Raw genomic sequence first — 9,890 nt, 5'->3', positions numbered from 1 at the left:
GTAATCGTCCCATCTACTAACCCAAGTTGTTCCGCAGCACACTTGTGTTTGTAACTACTCTCTGGGGAAGCTGGCTCGGTCGACCGCCTGCAGCCATACATGCACACAGGATTCAGTGAGGCTGCCGGGATGTACGTACTGCTGCTGCTGTTATCTGATTCCCTCGGGAGAGGAAACCAGCGAGTGATTTAAAAAGAATTCTGAACATGAGCGCATCAAAACGATGGATGGAGAAACCTCAAAAGGTACTTTAGATCATACGGTTAAAAGTTTGATCAGAAGTCTGCGTCGTCTGATGAGCCGGCAAAGGCGGAATAACAGAAGATTTTGATCTGGCAAATGAAATAAAAAAAAAGGTGGGCGATAAATAAAGACAGTGTTTCTTCATACAATATAAAAGAGAGGAATCAAATCGTGCCATCCCGTCTCTGAAGTTTAGGATGTTTTCTTTAATCTGTTCACTCTGGTTCCAGGTGTTAACGCTGAAATGTGAATAAATGAATAAATCAGGTTTTTCTTTGAGGTAGAACACATCTTTGACAAGACAGGAGAAGTGAAAATGGCAGCTTTAATTGGCACATCCGACTGTTTTTGTTCCGGATTGGCAGTTTAAGGTTTAAGCCCGATGGAGTAGAAATTGTTTGACATGATGATAAGTTGATGTGAAGGCAGCAGCAGTCAGACTGGGAGCTCAGTCCATTACTTGTCGGTTCCATTACTGCTGCAGTTCGGAGACAAACTGCAGCTGTCAGGGGAACAAAAAAAACCTCAGAAGCATTCAGTGACTTTATGGTTCTGACTCCTGGTTCCAGCTCGATGGTCTGGCTGCAACCAGCGTTGCCAACTCTTTCCCAATGAAACTAAAAGTCACTAAAAGTAGCTAGATGATGTCATACGCTCATTTGCATATCTGTGACATCAATACGCAATCATTTGCATATAGCTTAGTGGTTGTGTCAGCAAGGTAGATAGAAAGAAATAGAATTCTTTAGCCAAATGATCACAAATTCAATACAGGAATTTATTTTACCTTATAATTATTACTAGCCTATATTTGAAGTAAATCAATTCAATTTTATTTATAGTGTCAAATCATAACAAGAGTTATTTCAGGACACTTTACAGATCTAGACTACACTCTATAATTTACAAAGACCCAACAATTCCAGTGATTGCCCCATGAGCAAGCATTCAGTGCGACAGTGGCGAGGAAAGAAACCTGGGACAGACCCTCTTGGTAGGCGGTGTCTGACGGTGCCGGTTGTGTGATGAACATAAAAAAGTAAAATAATAAATTCTATAAAAGGGAGGGAGAAAGATCGATAAAAGAATTCTCAAAGAACGCTGGCTTGCCCAGGCCAGCTCAGCGGCAGGAGAGAAATACCTTGCGTGCTCGCTGAACAACACTGGCGACTTTTTTTTTACAGAAAGTCGCTGTCTTTTCTACAGAAAGTCGTCAGATTTGTCGCTAGTCGCTTTTGTGAAAAAAAAGTCGCTAAGGGAGGGTCTGAAAAGTCGCTAAATCTAGCGACAAAGTCGCTAAGTTGGCAACACTGGCTGCAACGTGTACGTGTTGACGAGAAGTCCGCAGATCTGTTCGGTAAAACAGCGGCTCGCCTTCTTCACCTCAGCTCAGCTCTCTGGGTGAAGCTGCATTTAGCATTTTACAAGACATTCCCGTTAACTTGGAAAAAGTCGTTTCTTGTTCCAGCCAAGCTGCATTCTGTCTAACTTCCAGCAGGGGGCGTCTCCACTGGCTATAGAAATAGAGAAAATGATCCTACTTCTCTTTTGATTTATTACCTCAGTAAAACATTTCATAATTTCATTTATGGTCTCAATCGCTGGTTTCAAGTCTTCTTCAACACAGCACGATGTTCATTTAGTAAATGATGCTCCCATTTATTTTAAAACAGACAATAAAGCAGGGTATGCTTTAGGACTTGTCAATCAGGACAGAGGCTTAGCCATGCTAACCATGCTAACACTGTGGACATTGGGTGCCTGGGTAGCTCACCTGGTAGAGCAGGCGCCCATATATAGAGGTTTACGCCTTGACGCAGCAGCAGCAGGTTTGACTCTGACCTGCGGCCCTTTGCTGCATGTAATTTCCCCTCTCTCTGCCCTTTCATTTCTTCAGCTGTCCTATATAAATACTTGTTTCTGGTTTCTGGGAACCTTATGAATGTGCAAGCTCATGTTTTTATTTGCTCTGGCAGTTGCATTTGCTGTCTAGTCTACAGAAAGTTTTGTTTTCCGAAAATGTCTCAACGTTCCACTTTACTGTAATCTTCTCAAACATGCGCCATATTATATACACAGTTGTGATTGGCCTGGCAGGGCTTAAGTTGCTGGAAATCTGTCCGAACTGGGGGGTGGGGGACTCAGCAAGCTCATGTTTTACTTGTTCTGGCAGATGTGTGTGGTTCCCAGGAAACTATTTGAAGGATTTATTTGCAGAACGAGTGGGACAGAAAGATTAACGAGTCGACAGCGCTCGACCAACTCAGCCAACCTCGTGGCTTGGTGTTTGCTCTGCTGTGCATTGTCAGCTGTGAGCGCTTCATACAGACAGGTGTAAGTCTTTCCAAATCATGTCCAATCAAGCACAGGTGGACTCCAATCAAGGTGCAGAAACATCTCAAAGTGATCAAGAGAAATGGGAGGCACCTGAGCTACATCTCAAGTGTCCCAGCAAAAAATACTTATGTCAGTGTGATGTTTCACTTTTTTTACTTAAAATCCTGTTTTCACTTTGTCATTTGGGGGTATTGAGTGTATATCGAAGTGGGAAAACATTACATTCTTTTAGCATTAGGCTGCAACACAAATCGTGAAGAAAGTTAAGAGGTCTTGCTGAATGCTTTGCATCTGTTTAGTCTTGCATTGCTACGCCACATAAATTCTGGGATAGGAGAAAAAAAACACACTGGGATGTTTGCATTTGTTTAAATCAACCACATGTGGTAAGCATGAGATGGAAAGGACCTTGCTTTGGTGGAACATTTGCACCCAGCAAAAGAAAACGCCACATACAATATTAAATGAAGTTAGCTGTTGACACAATACAGTAACGTGAGCTATTTAAATGAGCTGATACATGGTTACACCTCATTGGCTCTTACCAGTGTATCTCCGTGTGTACTTTATCCACAGCAATCCCACCAATCGCTCCCAAAACGTCCCAGTTAGAGAGGAAATGCCCTAAACATATTCTTTGTAAATCTTTCCAATCATTCCCCCAAAAGAACCAAGCAGACCTGCCTTGTCGCACCATCCAAATGTTCTCCAAAACATACCATTATCAGTGTGTAGCTTGGGGGTCAGCCCTATGTTCCCAGGGTTAGGGTTAGTTACCAGATTTAGCTAAAAGCTACATTCCATCTGTAGTCCATTGCTACTGGATAATAGGTTGGGTGTAATTGGCTACCAAATTCGGAGAAATGGGGATAAAATCTCATACAAATTTATAGGGGTGTGCATTGGCACTGCCCTCACAATTCGATTCGATTACGATTCACCAGGTAACGATTTGATTCAATTCGATTCTACGATGCATTCAGTTCTACTGCACACAACAAGGCAAGCTTTTCATCAGTCATGAGGCAATACAAGCAGTCAGATATTGAACAACAGATTTTATTGGCTGCTATGTGTGTATTATCACTCTCCTGTGTCTTTGATACAGAAGTAATTGAAACTTCACAACTTTATTGTCCACTCAAGGCCAGAAAATAAACAGTGACATAATCATATTATTATATGATTATGGCACTTTGCCGCATCGATGCTGAATCGTGCATGCCCCGCATTGCAATGCATTGCCGAATCGATTATTGTTGACACCACTACAAATTTATAAAAAAGGAAATGTGGGAACATAGGGCCTAATTTTGGAAATAAAATCTTAGAAATGTGGGACCATAGGGCTGTGGGAACATAGGGCTGTGGGAACATAGGACTGTGGGACCATACGGCTGTGGGAACATAGGGCTGTGGGACCATAGGGCTGTGGGAACATAGGGCTGTGGGACCATAGGGCTGTGGGAACATAGGGCTGTGGGACCATAGGGCTGTGGGAACATAGGGCTGTGGGACCATAGGGCTGTGGGAACATAGGGCTGTGGGACCATAGGGCTGTGGGACCATAGGGCCTAATTTTCAGTGAAAAAAAAAAATTCTTAGATCTGTGGGAACTTAGGCACGCTCCCGTAGCTTGCTAGCTCAAAGTTTGTTCATGTTTTCTCGAGGCAAACGGCGTTTGAATACATGGCCGTCCCTTTGTTTAGAAAAAAATAAACCCTCTGCTACTCAATACTGGGCTAATTTAAAAAAATATCAGTCACTTAGACACATTAACATGTGAAAATAGGGTAGAAAAATACCCTTTAAAAATCGTGTTTATTTCCTCTCCTTTGGACTTCGTTAAAATGTGAAGCAATTTAAAAAACTGCGTTCGTGCAAAATTAAGCTTTACAAAATTACAAATAAAGTGAAAATTGAACATGAACACAAAAAAAAACAGCCTTTTTTGTTGAGTTGTTTTGCTGGAAGCAGGAAACACAGCCGCTATTTTCTCTGATATGTATTTTGGAAGTGATACAGGGAAAAAATTATTTGGTGTCAGAAAACTGATTCAACAGTGAAACAACAACAACAACTGAGCTTTTCAATTCATTGAGGGGGAAAAATGGAGAGGCGCAGGTGTGCGTGTATGTGTTTTCACTCTTATTTTGTTTTTGTTTTTCTGTTCTGATGCTTAATATGTTTTCATCCGCTGCCGAGTCTGACTCGAGGTGATAAACATGGAAATAAAAACCTGCCTGTTTTCATTTCCCGTCCATGTGCACAGTCTCTTTTCTGTGAGCGGCACTCAGACTTCTGAAAACCAAGGGCACCGTCACAATAGTCCCGCCGCTCAAAGTGTGTCTGACATCCCACTAATAGCTAGAAAGCACTTATTATCCACAACTAGAAACTTCTAAATGGGATGAGGTTGAAATAAAAAAGGTAATTCATGCACGGGGAGATCTTTTCAAGGTTTTTCTCCTTTCAAACTGCCGCCTCGATCAGCACTCTGTCAATTAAAAAAAAAAGTCTCATTAAAAGCTGCAGCGGATAAAAAAAAAAGTTACCCCCTGATGTTGTGAAAGAAAACAACCTGAAAGGCTGTGTGCACAGGAAACACACACACACACACACGCGGTATGAATACACACTTTTGACATGTCTTATCTATCCTCATTTGTGTGTCGCGCAAAAATGTCAGTAGAACGACTGATTTTAGCTTTTTTATATTTTTGGGGTGGCTTTTCTCTTTAATATATAGTGCCAGTGGATAGACTGGAAAGGGGGAGAGAGATGGGGGACGACACGCAGCAAAGGGCAGCAGGTCGGATTCGAACCCGCGCCGCTGCCAAGGACTCAGCCTACATGGGGCGAATGCTCTTACTGGGTGAGCTATTAGTATTATTTCTAGTCATAGTTCCATTATCTTTATTTTTTTAAATATATATACATCTTTTTTATTATTAATTATTATTAAATTATTAATTTCATTTTTATTATTATTATTATTATTATTATTATTATTAGTATTATTTCTAGTCATAGTTCATTATCTTTATTTTTTTAAATATATATACATCTTTTTTATTATTAATTATTATTAAATTATTATTTATTTCATTATTATTATTATTATTATTATTATTATTATTATTTCTAGCCATAGTTCCATTATCTTTATTTTTTTAAATATATATACATCTTTTTTATTATTTATAAGAGAGGGGGAATGGCCTGGTTTTATTATCTTTATTGTTACAGACAGACAGACAGACAGACAGACAGACAGACAGACAGACAGACAGACAGTTGATTTCCAGCGACCAGCAGCCATTCTGTCTTCCAGCTCCTCTCAGATTATTTTATGGCGATGGTCTCAGCGGGGAGCAGAACGCCTCAGAGCCAAACTGTACCTACTGCTGGATGAATTCCCAGCTCCGAAAAATATTACATTTCCTGTGTGCAGGGATGGAAATCAGTATTCTAACCCAAAGCAAAAAATATGATTAATTGCTCCCTGCCTGAGTCCAGGCATGAGGGTAATAAGCCCGACTGGAGGAGTTTCTCTTCTTAAGCTATTCAGCTCTGCTCGCGTATGTGCAAATACAGTTTTTTTAATGTATGCACTACATTAGAAATATCCACAGAAAATTGAATTTGGATAGTTACATGTGTAAGTACCAAACTCATTTTCAGATGAGGCTGAATGAGAGCAGGAAGAAAAAGAAAAGAGAATACATGTCTGCGGCTCTTTGATATGGTGAACGAATAGCAGCGCTGAAAGCTCCCATTCTTCTCTCTCCTCTTTGGCTTTTAATGCAAAATCTCAAATGCTAAAGTCAGGGAATCTTTTCATTAGTTATGGGCTCAGACACATAGCTGAAATAAATGCACCTTTTTTTTTTTTTTTTCATTGTAATGTGTGTTAAATATTTCAGAGATTTCCGTCCCTTTTTCACTGAGCGAGACAGAGACAGAGGGAGGTGGAGGGCAGGCAGAAAGGCGAGCGCTGCTCCAACGTTGGCGTCAAAAATCAAAGAAAAACGGCGAGGCGAGAAGTTGATCTGCTCTGCTGAATATTTGTCTCATTGTGTAATGAGAAAGTAGATAATGTGTTGGTGTGTTTGGCCGTCAGCGAAGCCGCAGAGCCTCTGCTGCTGAACTTTCAGTCCTCCTGAGGACAGATTACACCGAAGGAAACTGTGCTGCTGGTGTTTGGTCTTTCTTCCTTTTGAGTACCTAAAACATGCCTTGTGTTCTCTGACAGGCGAATAAAGGCCCTCACAAACCAACCCGATCGTCGGCCGTCAGACAGTCTGGCGAGGTCGGTGACTCGAGTCTGTTCAGTGTGTTCCGTGCCGTCGTCAGTCTGAGGAGCCGTCGGCTTCAATTTGGGCCGATTTGACTTGTTGAATCGGCCAGTGGGCAGTCAGACTCAATACCAGAGCTGGCCCGACCCAGAGCGAACTAATCGGCTGCTTAGGGCCCCGTGGCTACCAGAGGGCCCCCAAGAGCGCTTGAAATGTCCCACAATAGAGCTCATAACAGAGCCGGTCTATTTAAAGATAGCGTTGCTGCTAATAGGTCTCACATTAGTCTTTAAATGCGTATTTGTACATGATGAGTGCTTAAAATAATATTTACAATACACTAGTTGGTTTAGTGCCAAGTGCAGTGGCAACATGTTACAATGTGGAGAGTCCCCAAACCAAATCCTGCTTAGGGCCCCCAAAAGTCTAGGGCCAGCCGTGCTCAATGACCAATCTGATTGGTGGAGTGCTCGCCCTTGACTAGCGAATCAGTGCACTTATGTTAAAACACTTGCTCAAAATCTGACGAAAGTCTTTTAAACTGACCTTTGTTGATCTGAAATGAAGACAGATTCAGCAACTGCACGGCCTATTTCTCGCTTAAAACGTTCTGTTTCGGTGAACTATTTTCCTAAAATACGAGATCGTATTCCGAACGAGCAGCCACTAAGGTCGACTTTAAAATTCGGGAGAAGCCAGACCCACGTGACGTGTTCGTCATTTCCGGTTTTCATTATTTGGGCGAAAATAAAGATTAGTACCGCCTTGCTGATATGGAGACATGGGAACATAGGACCTAATTTTCAGTGAAAAAAAGACATTCTCAGAAATGTGGGAACATAGGCACGCTCCCCTCTCAAACAACCGTGAGCTCACGGTGCTCTGTACCCGGCACACAGTCACCTTTCCTTGGCTAAATTTAACCATGTGAGAGGCCGGTGATTAGCGTAATTTTCGTAGGATACCATACGAATTGTTGTGCATAAGTTTTCGTACGCTATCATACGAACCCTTGCATGAGAATGCGTTGGAAGGGTATCGTGGGCGGAGTCTGTATAATGGGGTAAAATACAACACTGTAAAGTGTTGGTAGAACCATTACAAGCATGTTTTTTGTATTTTAGAGTAAAATGTAATATTTCTCTGCATATTTATGAAAGGGAAAGGTCTCCGTGTGTGTGTGTGTGTGTGTGTGTGTGTGTAAATTGGAAGCGTTTGGATACGAGCTGGTTGCTTGGCGCAGTGCTGGATTATTCACACATTCGACCTCCGACCTAGAACAACAACAAACAGCTCAGCGCTCGCCACTCTCTCCGCCTCGGCGCCCGGCAAATTGGACGATTTACGGGTCACGACACTGACGGTTCCGCGCTAACGTTCATCTCACATCTCCATCGAGGTCAGAAACAGACTCCCATCTTCTCAGCGATTCCTCCCATATCGGGAATATTTTGACATTTCCATCTCACTTTCATTCGCTGTCTTTTGGTTGTTTTTTATTAAGATTAATGTATTTCTTTTATTACACAGAGAACAGAGTGACAGGTGAGGGAGACGAGAGGGAAGGGACCACCTGAAAGAGGAAGAAAAATAACAGCTGATCAAAATGAAAATTTCTTCATGTCTACTTTCATACGGAGTAAAAATGAATTCAGGAATGTACAAAGAAGAGCCCTAAGCTGTTCTCTAAAGTTTAACAATGCTTTTATTAATTTTCATTGCAAATACAATTTTCAACAACCCCCAAAATGTCTCTCTCAACCCCTGCCATACTACATCAATCAAAAAACAAAAAGCAAAATGTATACACACAGTACAGTATAAACATGTGCTTATAGCTAACTCTGGTACTGCTAAGGAGCTGTGCATTGTCCCCATAATAAAAAAGATGTATGTATGTATTTTTACCTACAATGACCCTAATACACCATTGTAGTATTCTGTAGTATTCTTCAAACTGACTTCGAAGCCCGGCTCATTTCCAGTATTTTTCTGAAGGGTGATTTTTGCGTTGTATCTGACGCTGACAGCCACCGCCCAAGCGTCCATATTTTAGTTCGGAGTGAGAACGGGTTGCCGTCCAACGGTTGGATGCGACTGAAAACGCTCGCAGTCTTAAAAGGTCCCATGGCGTGAAAATGTTACTTTGAGGTTTTTTTAACATTAATGTGAGTTCCCCCAGCCTGCCTATGGTCCCCCAGTGGCTAGAAATGGTGATAGGTGTAAACCGAGCCCTGGGTATCCTGCTCTGGCTTTGAGGAAATGAAGGCTCAGGGTGGTATTTCAGGTAGAAGGTTTAACAAACTCTGAGTCTAACCCTGATGTCTGACTTGACTTACCCTGAGATGGAAACTCTGAGTTTTCGGTTTCAGAACAGCTGATGTGAGTTGGTTCAATCAACTCGGAGTAGGTTCATGCGCGTGCGCCACCACAATAAAAAGCCAGCATGAATGGAGCCATGATTCTACGATTCACCATGGCAACAGCCACACACAAATGGGTGGGCGGAAATACTCATGCGAGTTTAAAAAAAATAAAATACAGCGGCTGCTGCAAAAGAGAGAATTTGCGTGGGAGAAAATTGCTGCTAGAGTAGCCTAAATGCGTATATTCCAATATAGTGTACATCATATTTAATCATAAGTATAGCCTAATATTACTGGTGAAATGGTATTGAACCTATAATCTGATGCTGCAGCCCCATCATTAACAGAATTATAATCCACAAACTTTTATTTCAAAGGGTTTACATCATTCACCTGCAATAGTGTGGAACTCCTTTTAAAAACGTTTAAAACACGTTTGCGATCGAGTCACACTCTTCTGACGGCGCTTTGCTACAGTGGCTTTATGCTCCGCATCACCAATGTTGTAAAGACAAATGGCGTTTGCAAAAAAACGTAAAGCGACACAAATAATCTGCTGGGATGTAAGAGCATAAGATGGGTGACGTTAGTGATGAGGACGGATAAGGTTATGTAGGCCACATAACGGATCGACTGGGAAGACAAA

Source organism: Perca fluviatilis, chromosome 10, assembly GCF_010015445.1.
Source record: "Perca fluviatilis chromosome 10, GENO_Pfluv_1.0, whole genome shotgun sequence".
NCBI lineage: Eukaryota > Metazoa > Chordata > Actinopteri > Perciformes > Percidae > Perca > Perca fluviatilis.
This window is presented reverse-complemented; position numbering follows the sequence as displayed.